Source organism: Panthera uncia, chromosome A2, assembly GCF_023721935.1.
Source record: "Panthera uncia isolate 11264 chromosome A2, Puncia_PCG_1.0, whole genome shotgun sequence".
Taxonomy (NCBI): Eukaryota; Metazoa; Chordata; class Mammalia; order Carnivora; family Felidae; genus Panthera; species Panthera uncia.
Window position 1 is genome coordinate 14,144,076 of NC_064816.1, and position 11,538 is coordinate 14,155,613.

At 47.0% G+C, this 11,538-nt stretch overlaps 1 pseudogene; it reads right to left on the bottom strand.

Annotated features, from left to right (window-relative positions):
* Positions 1-9,574: 9,574 nt before the first annotated feature.
* LOC125931190 (uncharacterized) lies at positions 9,575-9,780 on the bottom strand (annotated as a pseudogene).
* Positions 9,781-11,538: the final 1,758 nt, after the last annotated feature.

Here is an 11,538-nt window from a genome sequence, read left to right on the forward strand (position 1 = left end):
TGAACTTACAACCCCGAGATCAAGAACCAGGCGCCCCTCAGTCTATGAATTACTAATGAGGTCTTTTACATTCTTTAATACTAAGTCTTTGAAAGCCAAGGTGACCTTTATACTTCCAGCTCGTCTCAATTCAATCACTATGATTTCCTTGAAAAGACTTCATCTGCATTTATATTTCGTAAAATTTACATTGAAAAACTTAGATATAGATACCCAGGTTGTTCCAAATAGACCGAAAGTTTCCCAGTAGCAGAATCAAACAGTAGTTTTCACATTTATGATTAAATGGGTCAAGTTCAGTAACATTCAAAACCCAGTTCCTTAATCACACTAGCCACGATTCAAGCACGTACGTATGGGCAGCACATTTCTAGAGCCTGTATACTTAAGCTCATGTTTATCAAATTCCCTGTGCCCTCGTACATGGCAACGTGTTAGTGGGTGTCCACTTATATTTAGGGGTGCGCAAGTTCTGTCACTAGAAGACTGGAGACCTGCCTTGTAGTTGTTGCTCTGTTTCTAATTAGCTGTGTGACCTCAGGTGAGTCCCTGTACTTCTCTGGGCTTCTATTAGCTCCCTTGTTAATGAGGGACTGTGATCTTAAGCATCTCTTGAGCTCTCAAATGACGCATTGTTTCTCTCTTCTAGCAGGGAAGGAATGGGGACGTTCTGAAAGCCGTGGGCACCGAGGCTTACACGCATTCTCTGCAACGAAGTATATGGAAATTGGTGTGGCCGGTCTCTGACATCTGCTGAAATGCTGTGGGCAGGCAGGACTCACATAGCAGCTCCTCCTCTCATCCAGGACTGAGAGTCCGCTAATTGTGTCTTTCTCCGGAATGCCCGGGATAAAAAACACTGACGCATTGTCTGGGCTCCGAATTCCAGGAAATATTGCTAGTTTGTTCCATTTTATCCACCACCTTTTAAGGAAGAAAAATCCTATACGTGGACAGAACCCCCTGCATCGGTTTGTGCCATGGCTCTGAGAAACTGGGGTTCCTGGACCAGGCTCTGTCCTTTTATATATGAAAGAAGGTGCTTCCAGACTCACCTCCTGTTAGCCTGTTTATACTGTGTGCTCCTGGCTTGTTATCAGCAAGGGGCTTGAAGTGTATTAGATGGCACGAAACCCCGATTATCTTTGAACCCCAGAGCTACAAAAGGATGGTCAGGGGACTGAGGTCAAACCAAAGAGCAGCTATTGAAGCCTGAGGCTCTGCGCTCCAGATCATAATTGGATTTAAGCCGGCACTTGCCTTTCGAATGGGGGATGTGGAGCTGTCAGTGGGATAAAACTTTAGGGCTCCGTGGCAAGCGTCCCAGCTCTCAAAAACAATTCCCGTGGACTGGTGACTTTTTACTACTATTGGCTCATTTCTGGGGGGCCCGTAAGGTGGACGTGTTGGAAACAGCCTCCTCGCCCGCAAATGAGGGAGCCTAGCCTCAAGTTTGGGTAATAAACTGAGTGGGAGAAGAGGGCAGGAGGGGCCGGCAGGAACCCAGAGGGCCCTGGAGGGAGATGCTACAGGCGGTCAGCCGTTTTACGTTAAGCTAATGCCACACGGGAGTTTATACGGACCGGGAAATACATAAAGATCCTGTCTCAGGTTATGCTCTGCTTACGGGAGACAGGAGTGCGGGGTTCAGTTCCCTCCTTGCCTTAATGGGATGGATATGGGAAGGGACGGCTCATTTTCTCGTTCGTCTTTCATCCATGTTAATCGTGGCAGATCACTTTCAGAGATGGACGGCCCCAGTTGCCGCTGAGGGGTTCTGAAATCTCAACGTGTGGGAAAGGGGGCGATCCCCGCACCCACAAGCAATTCCCCCGCACCCGCGAGGGGTCCCACAGTTCAAGTCTGGTCTGACACTATGTAGGCAGAGATTCCACAGGTGAGGGTTTGGTCCTCCCAGGCTGCCTCCACTGCAGGTGCCGACAGAAAGTCCAGGTTGGAGTTTCCCACGGCCCCTTCCTCGCTCGACTTGGGTTAATTTGCTAGGGCAGCTCACAGAACTCAGGAGACCCGTCTGCTCACTAAATTACTGCCTTATTATAAAGGACATTAAAGGATACGAATCAACAGGCAGATGAAGGGATAATCAGAGTGAGGTCCCAGACTAAGCACTTTTCTGCCCTTGTGGAGTTTGGGGCCCGGCAGGACGGCAAGTGCAATCTTTCTGGTTCGCCGGCCTGGAAGCTCCCTGAACCCTGTCCTTTGGGGGGTTTCATGGAGGCTTCACTGCATAGGTGTGATTGATTACATCACTGGCCATTGATTCAGCCTCCAGCGTCTCTCCCCTCCCTGGAGGTCAGGGTGGGGGTGGGGGTGGGGTGGGGTGGGGGGGGTTGGGGCTGAAAGTGTCAACCTTCTAACCCTGCGGTTGTTTCTCCTGGCAACCAGCCCCCATTCTTAGGTGCGGTCCTAAAGTCACCTCATTAATATAACAAAAGACATCTTTGTAGCTCTCAGCACTTAGGAAATTCCAAGAGTTTTTGGTCTCTGGGCCAGAAACAAGGACAAAGACCAAATCTATCTTTTTCTTTCTTTCTTTCTTTCTTTCTTTCTTTCTTTCTTTCTTTCTTTTTCTGCTTATTTATTTTGAAAAGGAGAGAGTGAACAGGGGAGGGGCAGAAAGAGACAGGGAGAGAGAGAATCCTAAGCAGACTCCGTGCTGTCATCGCAGAGCTCCAAGCAGGGCTCAATCTCATGAACTGTGAGAACAGGACCTGAGCCGAAATCACGAGTTTGGATGCTTAACGGACTGAGCCGCTCCGGCGCCCCCCACATGTATATTTCTTATTATAAATCACAATATCGCATCTGCCCGCCCCATACATACGTCCACCCTTTCCATCAAGCGCTAGATTTATTTTCCCCTCCGCTTGACGCCGTGGAGAGGCTGGGACTTGCTTTGACCAAGGAAATGTGGCAGAAGTGACACTGTGCCGGCTCCGGGCCCAGTATTTAGGAGGCTGCGTCATGCTGTAAAGACGCTCCAGATAGATGACTGAATGAGAAGCCACATGGGGAAGGACAAGCATGCAGAGGAGCCCGAGGTACCAGACTCCTTCAGAGTGAAGCCTTCTGGGACCTTCCTACCCCACCCAGCTACCATCTGGATGCGGGTACGTGAGCGACCCTAGCTAGTGCAGAGCAGAAGAACAACAGACCGGCTTTGAACACTGCACATATTCACAGAACCCAGAGAATCATGAAAAGTCTACACTCTTTGTGGTTGTAAGCCATGATGCTTTGGGGGAGTTTATCATCCAGCAGTACGTAACTGAACGTTTACCGTATGCTTTTGGCAGCTATATGTAAAGGGGTTCCCTTTTACCCCAATTTTCTAAAATAGATTTTTTTAAATAATTTTTTTAAGTTCATTTATTTCTTTTGAGAGAGAGAGAGAGAGCGGAGGAGGGGCAGAGAGAGAGGGAGACACAGAATCCAAAGCAGGGGCCAGGCTCTGAGCTGTCAGCACAGAGCCCGATGTGGGGCTTGAACCCACGAACTGTAAGATCATGACCTGAGCTGAAGTCAGATGCTTAACTGACTGAGCCACCCAGGCACCCCTAAAATAGATTTTTGATCATAAATAGGAGTTGAAATTTATTTATTAAGTGATTTGTTTCTGCCTTTATTGAAATGAGCATGTGATTCCTTTTCTCCTTTAGTCCAGTCGTCTTTCATTTGCTATGAATTTTTTTTGTAGTTTTTTGGCAGAGGTCTCACACATCTTTCATTAAATTTATTCCTAAATATTTTATGTGTTTTTGATACTATTATAAATGGTGTCCTAAAATTATTTATTTTCCAGTTATTTGTGACAGCATATATAAGTACAATTTTTTTAATGTTTATTTTTGAGAGAGAGAGAGAGAGGTGGGTGCATAAGCACAGGAGAGGCAGACAGAGGACCCGAGGTAGGGTCTGTGCTGACAAGCAGAGAGACTGATGTGGGGCTCAAACTCACATATTGTGAGATGACGATCAGAGCCAAAGTTGGATGTTTTCACCTACTGAGCCACCCAGGCGCCTCCAAATAAAATTGATTCTTATATATTGACCTTGCATTCTGTGGCTTTGCTAAAGTCACTTACACATTTTAGTAATTTTTCAAAGATCCCTTAGGATTTTCTATATACACAATCATATTGTTTAGACCTAGAGGTGGATTTACTTCTTCCTGTCCGGTGTTTATGCCTTTTGACTTTTCTTGCTTTATTGAAGTTGCTCTGACTTCTAAAACAGTGGTGAATAGGGGCGCCTGGGTGGCTCAGTCGGTTAAGCGGCCGACTTCGGCTCAGGTCATGATCTCACGGTCCGTGAGTTCGAGCCCCGAGTTGGGCTCTGTGCTGACAGCTCAGAGCCTGGTGCCTATTTCAGATTCTGTGTCTCCCTCTCTCTGACCCTCCCCCGTTCATGCTCTGTCTCTCTCTGTCTCAAAAATAAATAAACGTTAAATAAAAAAAATAAAAATAAAACAGTGGTGAATAGAACAGGTAAAAGTTAATATCCTTGCCTCATTCTTCCTCCTAGGGGGAAAGTGTTTCTTTTTCATCACTAAATACCATGTAAACTTTAGGTTTTGCATGGATGCCCTTTATCAAGTTGAGCAAGTTGCCTTCTAGTCATCATTTGCTGAAAGTCTTTATTATGAGTGGGTATTGAATTTTGTCAAATAGTTTTTCTTCATTAATGAGCCGATCCCGTATTTCCTCTCTTTTATTCTGTTAATGGGATGAATTACAATGTGATTGGCAGCTTCTAAGATGGCCCCCAGAAACCCCCTCCTCTTGGTACTCATGCCTTTGTGTAATTCCCTCTCCAAGACTGGGGCTTCTATCTTGGGTGACCTCTCCCACGTGTCGCTCTGAGGAAAGCCAGCTGCCATATCGTGAGCTAACTGTGGAGATGTCCACATGGCATGGAATGGAGGGAGGCCTTAGGCCAATAACTGGAGAAGAACTGAGGGCTTGTGTCCAACAGCCCATAACGAATGGAATCTTGCTAATAACCACATGGGTGATTTGGGAAGCAAATCCTTTCCCAGATCTTCAGATGAGACTACCATCCTGGCTCATCCCTTGACTGTAGCCTCGTCAGAGACCCGGTGCCAGAGAACCCGGTTAAAGAACACCTGGATTCTGCACCCACAGACGTAATGAGAAAATAAAGGTTCGGTGCCAAATTTTGGGGGTGATCTCTTTATGCAGCAGTAGATAACTAATATATGCATTGATTACTTCTTATTTTTTTGATTTTTTTTCAACGTTTATTTATTTTTGAGGGACAGAGACAGAGCATGAGCAGGGGAGGGGCAGAGCGAGAGGGAGACACAGAATCCGAAGCAGGCGCCAGGCTCCGAGCTGTCAGCACAGAGCCCGACGCGGGGCTCAAACTCATGAGCCATGAGATCACGACCTGAGCCGAAGTCGGATGCCTAACCAACGGAGCCACCCAGGTGCCCCTGCATTGATTTCTTTTTGAATGTGAAATAAATCTTGCATTCCTGGGCTAAACTCCACATGGCCGTGATATCTTTTCCTTTTATATTTTGTTGGATTTCATTTAGCAATATTTTATTAAGGATTTTTGTGTCTAGGCTCATGAAGGATATTGGTCTGTATTTCTTTCATAATGTCTTTGGTCAGCTTTTGATATTAGAACCATGTTAGCCTCATGAAATGAAATCTCTCCTCCTCTATTTTTTGAATGACTTTATGTAAGGTTAATATTTCTTCCTTAAATGTTTGCTAGAATTCACCAGTAAGCCTGCAGTTTTCTCCTAATAAGGCATTTTTTGCCCCTTTAATTACAAGTTCAATGACCTTATAGATAGAGGACTCTACAGATTCCATTTTTTCTTAGGTTGTTTTTTCCCTTCTCCAGCTTTAAATATCGACAGCAAAAATATATGGGCTAGGGGCACCTGGATGGCTCAGTCGGTTAATATCCGACTTCGGCTCAGGTCATGATCTCATGATTCATGAGTTCGAGCCCCGCGTCGGGCTCTGTGCTGACAGCTCGGAGCCTGGCGCCTGCTTCGGATTCTGTGTCTCCCTCTCTCTCTGCCCTCCCCCACTCACCCTCTCTCTCTCTCTCCCAAAAATAAATAAACATTAAAAAAATAAAAAATGCGTGGGCCGATTATCAACAGAAAAGGAACCATGGCATCATAAGAATTCCTAAAGCTGCTTTGGCACTGTGGGACTACACAATGTAAAAGGAGCATGTTGGGTGCAAATGCATTCGTAGAGAGGAGTTCAAGAGACCACGATGGCGGGAGAGGGTGGCCTGGATGAGAGAGTTCTGTTGGAGCGGAAGAGTAAGAAAGTTGCAGGAGTTTTAGGGTACTAGAGAGTGGAGAGCAGAGACTTTGATGAGTTGTCAGGGCCTACGTTGGATTCTCTGGTATCTGTGAGAGAAACATCATTAAAATTAGACTTCGTGTCTGTACCAAGCTGAAGTTTGATGGCCCTTTGGGACACCACCGTGAATGCTTGGGACATAGGGCAGGCGGGATGAATGCTTTGTGAGCATTACAAGTCCTTTGCTCTCTTTAACTTCCTGAACTTCGTCAGAATAACTTGTTTTCCTCTGAACTTCTTTAAAATAACCTACAAAAAAAAAATAAAATAAATAAAATAAAATAAAATAACCTACATACTTTGCTCCCCTTGCTTCATAATATATTGCTCCAAAGCTTGGTGACACGCAAGAAGCACTTATTATTATGCTCATGGGGTCTCTGGGTCAGGAATTTGAACAGGATGTAGTAAGGGCAATGGCCTCTGCTCCATTGGTCTCAAAGTCTCAGTTCTCTCCAGCACCCCCTTTTCCTCTGCCCTCTGTGCCTTCCAGGCTCAGTCGGTTGAAAGTCTTTTAACTTTTTTTTTTTTTAACGTTTTATTTATTTTTGAGACAGAGACAGAGCATGAACGGGGGAGGGGCAGAGAGAGAGGGAGACATAGAATCGGAAGCAGGCTCCAGGCTCCGAGCCATCAGCCCAGAGCCCGACGCGGGACTCGAACTCACGGACCGCGAGATCGTGACCTGAGCCGAAGTCGGACGCTTAACCGACTGAGCCACCCAGGCGCCCCTCTTTTAACTTCTTTAACACACTCTGCACTTCTCTTGCCGAGGTCCTTCCTCCACACACGTGCTTCCCAGCCCCGAATGTTCTTCTCATAGCTCCTTGGCTGATCAGTTCCCACTTTCTTTCGGGGGCTGCTTAGCTGGGGTCCTCCCTGACCTTCTGCACCTCTTCTGTGTGCCCATCCTCTGGGCTCCCGTCATTCTCTGTACTTCTCCATCAGAGAACACATCACGTGTAACTTTCTGAGTCTAATGTCTGACTCCCCAACCGGGGTGCCAGCTCCGTGAAGCCAGAGATGGCCTCTGTCTGTTCAAGTGCTGTCCCCAGCACCTGGCACAGGGCTCAGTTATTTGTTGAATGCTTTATAGACAAGGCGGGCATTGTTACCTCCATTTTACAGAGGTGAAAATTGGGTGGAAGAGAGCAAGAGCCAGCCCAAGTCACGGCCAGGTTCTTGACAAAGCTGAGTCTAAGCCACGCCACGTCACACCCAACCTCATGCATCCTAGAAACAGATCAACAAGCAGGTTTGTGGAGACCCGCCCACAGCTTGGGGGCTTGGTACTCTGCCAGCTGTGTCCATCGTCTTTCCAGCCTGGACGTGCCAGGCAGCTGGGGCCAAGGTAGGAGAAGCCCTGGTTATTAACTTACTTTAATTCATTTGCCCATGAACCACCCAACAGGAGATTGTGCCATGAACTTGTCCTGGTAAAGGCAGCCAGAGAGATGCAAGTTCTATTTCCATGATTAAGGCTCCTTTACGACTAAGATATTGGTTGTAATTAGGAAATAATGCATAGGGAGGGTGTTGGGAAAAGTGACAGGATGTAGAGACAATAGGCTTTTGTGAGAAGAGGAGAGGGTGGCAATTCTGTCTACTCACCGTTGCCAGCATTCTTTTTTCCCCACGGAGAGCAGTGACAAATTGTTTTCTTTTTCTTTTTTTTTCAGTTTGGAAGAAAGTACCCACAAAGTACTTAAATCAGGGGTAAAACAAACCTGACAGCCAGACAACTGGGTCACCCTGTCTCTTTAGCAGCTGCCACTCATGGGTGTTGAATCAATACCATTGAACCCCCGGACTTCCCAGACTGGACACGTCCAGATGCCCAGCTCTGAGACAGGGGACGCTGGGAGGGGGGGGCAGGGCTGGACCAGCCGCGGCTGGACCTGTGAGACGGTGACCAAGCTATAGGGCACCAAGGACCATGTGGCAGGATGGCAGGCAGAATTCAAAACGGCAGCCCCTCAAGGCAGAGTAAGAGCAAGGTCCTGAGACAGAGAGCTCAGTGGGCCAGATAAATAGGAAGAAAAAAGCACTGGGTTACTAGAGGTGAGAAATCCAGATGGGCATGGGAATTTCTGAATTCCATAGCAACCAAACAACGAACGATCCTCGATACAGAAGCCAGATAGATCCTAGCCCACAGAGGAGCTTCCCATACACTTCCTTTTAAGGATGAAACCGTTTTAATACTTGGTAAATGACACACAGGAGCCCTTAACAAATGAAGCTGTACAAGTGGCCATTAAGCATATGAAACGGGTCTCAAGTTTTTGAGTCATCAGGGAAATGAAATTGAAACCTTCGAGAGAAACCATTTCATGCCACCGGCTGGCTCACCTCAGAATGGTACCACCTGCTGGGGGGGGGGGGAAGGCAAAATGGTAGAATCGCTTTGGAAAATGGTTTGACAGGTTCTTATAAAGCTAAACGTATCTACAACTACCCTGTGATCCAACGGTTCCATTCTCAGACATTTACCAATCCCCCCCCACAAAAGAAAACATGTCCACAAAACGATCTGCGTATGAATGTTCGTAAACAATTTTATTTAGAAAGCCCGTTCGTAAACAATTTTATTTATAAAGCCCCAGTCTGAAAACAACTCAAATGTCCATCAACTTGAGACTAGAGAAAGAAATTTTCCGTGTCATGAAATACATTCAGCAAGTTACAAGAAAGAACTAATGGTGTATGCGATAGGGAGAAGGAACCTCCCAGGCGTTACGCTAAGCAAAAGAATCCACGGTCGTCACTGTGTAATTCAAGGACAGTCCAAAACTAATCTGTGGGGATGGAAATCGACATGTGGCTGGGGGTGGAGAAAGTTACTCGGGGGACATGAGGGAACTTGCCGGGCTGATGAAAATGTTCTGTATCTTGTTTTGGGTGCCGGTTCCAAGAGTATAGACAACTGTCAAAGTCTATCGAGCCGAACACCTAAGATCACTGCACCTTGCTGTGTGCCAATTACATCTCAGTTAAAACAAAGTCATCGGCGAATTGGAGTCTCCAGGTCTAGGATGACAGATGCAGAGCCTACCTACCGCTATTTCTGCTTCTGCTCCCATGGCAGACATTATTAATCGATTTCAGCATTCTGTGCCTGGGGCGTCAGTGGCGCTTCAACATACGTCACAGCGTGGCTGTGCGAGCGCCACAATCAGTCCACCCACCTGGTGGTAGGAGCCAAAGCCAAGGGAACGATATTGCTGTTCCTGTGACCCTTGACTTGTTTCTCTGGTTTGGGGACACCTGGGGACATGAAAAAAAATTTTTTTTTAATAAAAATGTAAATTCCATTACAGAGAAGGGTTACAGTAGTTCATATCCCACTTTCCTACTCCCACCGCTACTCCACTTGATCTTAGCCAAAAGGCCAAGAAGCGATTACTCCCACCGCTAGGGCCAAGGGATGTATTTCCTTCTCTTCTGTTGTCCCAGGTACAAATCTAACATACAAGCGTGGATCCTGTTTCTCACTCTTCCACGCATTTTTCTCGGTTACTAACGGCTTTCATCGCTTCCTATTTAAAAAAAAAAAAAATTTTTTTTTAACGTTTATTTATTTTTGAGACAGAGAGAGACAAAGCATGAATGGGGGAGGGTCAGAGAGAGGGAGACACAGAGTCCGAAACAGGCTCCAGGCTCTGAGCTGTCAGCACAGAGCCCGACGCGGGGTTCGAACTCACAGACCGCGAGATCATGACCTGAGCCGAAATCGGCCGCTTAACCAACTGAGCCACCCAGGCGCCCCAATCGCTTCCTATTTTTTTAAATGGTGGCCTCGTTCTCTGAGGTACTGCACTGTCATTTGCTGACCCTTTCCTACGGTAGCAACCACCCCTCTTCCCTTTTCATTCGTGCGTTTTTGGGGGTAGGTTTTGGGTTATGGGCTATAGTAAACCTTCACCGAGTGCCTGCTATGTGTGTCTTTATAACCACTGTTTGGGACAGGCACTAACTATGCTTTACAGATAGGGAAACTGAGGCACAGGGACATTAGGGTCACACAAGGCTACATCACCAGTATGTGGCAGAGTTTGGACTGAACGAGGTACCTGCTCTTTGAGAGTAGCAAGCAGGAAAGCCAATGCACTCCTCTCTGGAGAGCAGGGGGCCGCGGAGGGTGGGGGGGGTGGGGTTGTCTGGAGGAAGCTGCTTCTCTTGGCCTACTGTCACCAGCCAGAGCAGCCCGTGCCCCCCTATCTGCTCCCAGCTGGCCCTCCTCAGCACCCAGAGAATGGCTTGATTTGTTATCGGGACGCATTCCATGCGAATTCACTCCAATGATTCCTATGGGCCACTGGGTGGCTCGAGGTTAACTCAACAATCCAGAAGCTTCCATCAAAGAAATAGATGCCAGGAACATCCTGCCCTCAATGTCTTCCAGTCCATGGTTCTCCTCTGCTCAAGTCTTAGGGACAGAACTGTGGATGCTGTAAAGTATTATTTAATTATTGGGAGAGATTCAGGCTTGTTTTTTTGTTTGTTTTTAACTAAGCCTGGGCATTGGTTGCTCATGGGTTCTCTTGTGGCCTCTTTCTTAGCAAAGAAAGCACTGTGAGTAGCCAGGTGGCTTATTCTGAGCCCTTCTCACCATATATGAAATGGGCTAATAATGTCCATCTCATGAGCCTGGCATGCGGGGAAATGACTTAGCCTATGCTGAGCCCTGAGCTGGTAACTGGCTGTTTCCTTGTTCTGCCCAGAGGAAAGGGCTGCTGCCCGACAAGCAGGCTCTTTTCTTTTCAGCAAAACTTCAACTTTTCCATCAAAATGCTTGCTGGGGCACCTGGGTGGCTCAGTCGGTTGAGCATCCGACTTTGGCTCAGGTCGTGATCTCATGGTGGTTTGTGGGCTCGAGTCCCGCGTCGGGCTCTGTGCTCAGAGCCTGGAGCCTGCTTCAGATTCTGTGTGTGTGTGTCTCTCTCTCTCTCCGCCCCTCTCCCTGCTTGCATGCACACGCTCTCTCCCTCTAAAATAAACAAACAGTAAAGAAAATGCTTGCTGATTACAGCTTCTAGATCACCTTTCCAGTTAGCCGTGGAAGATACTGGCCCACCAGATGCTTACAGTCAAACAATTTTCAGGGTATGGTGGAATTATTTAGGGGTATTTGCCCTACCTCTCCCCCTTTTCTAAAACC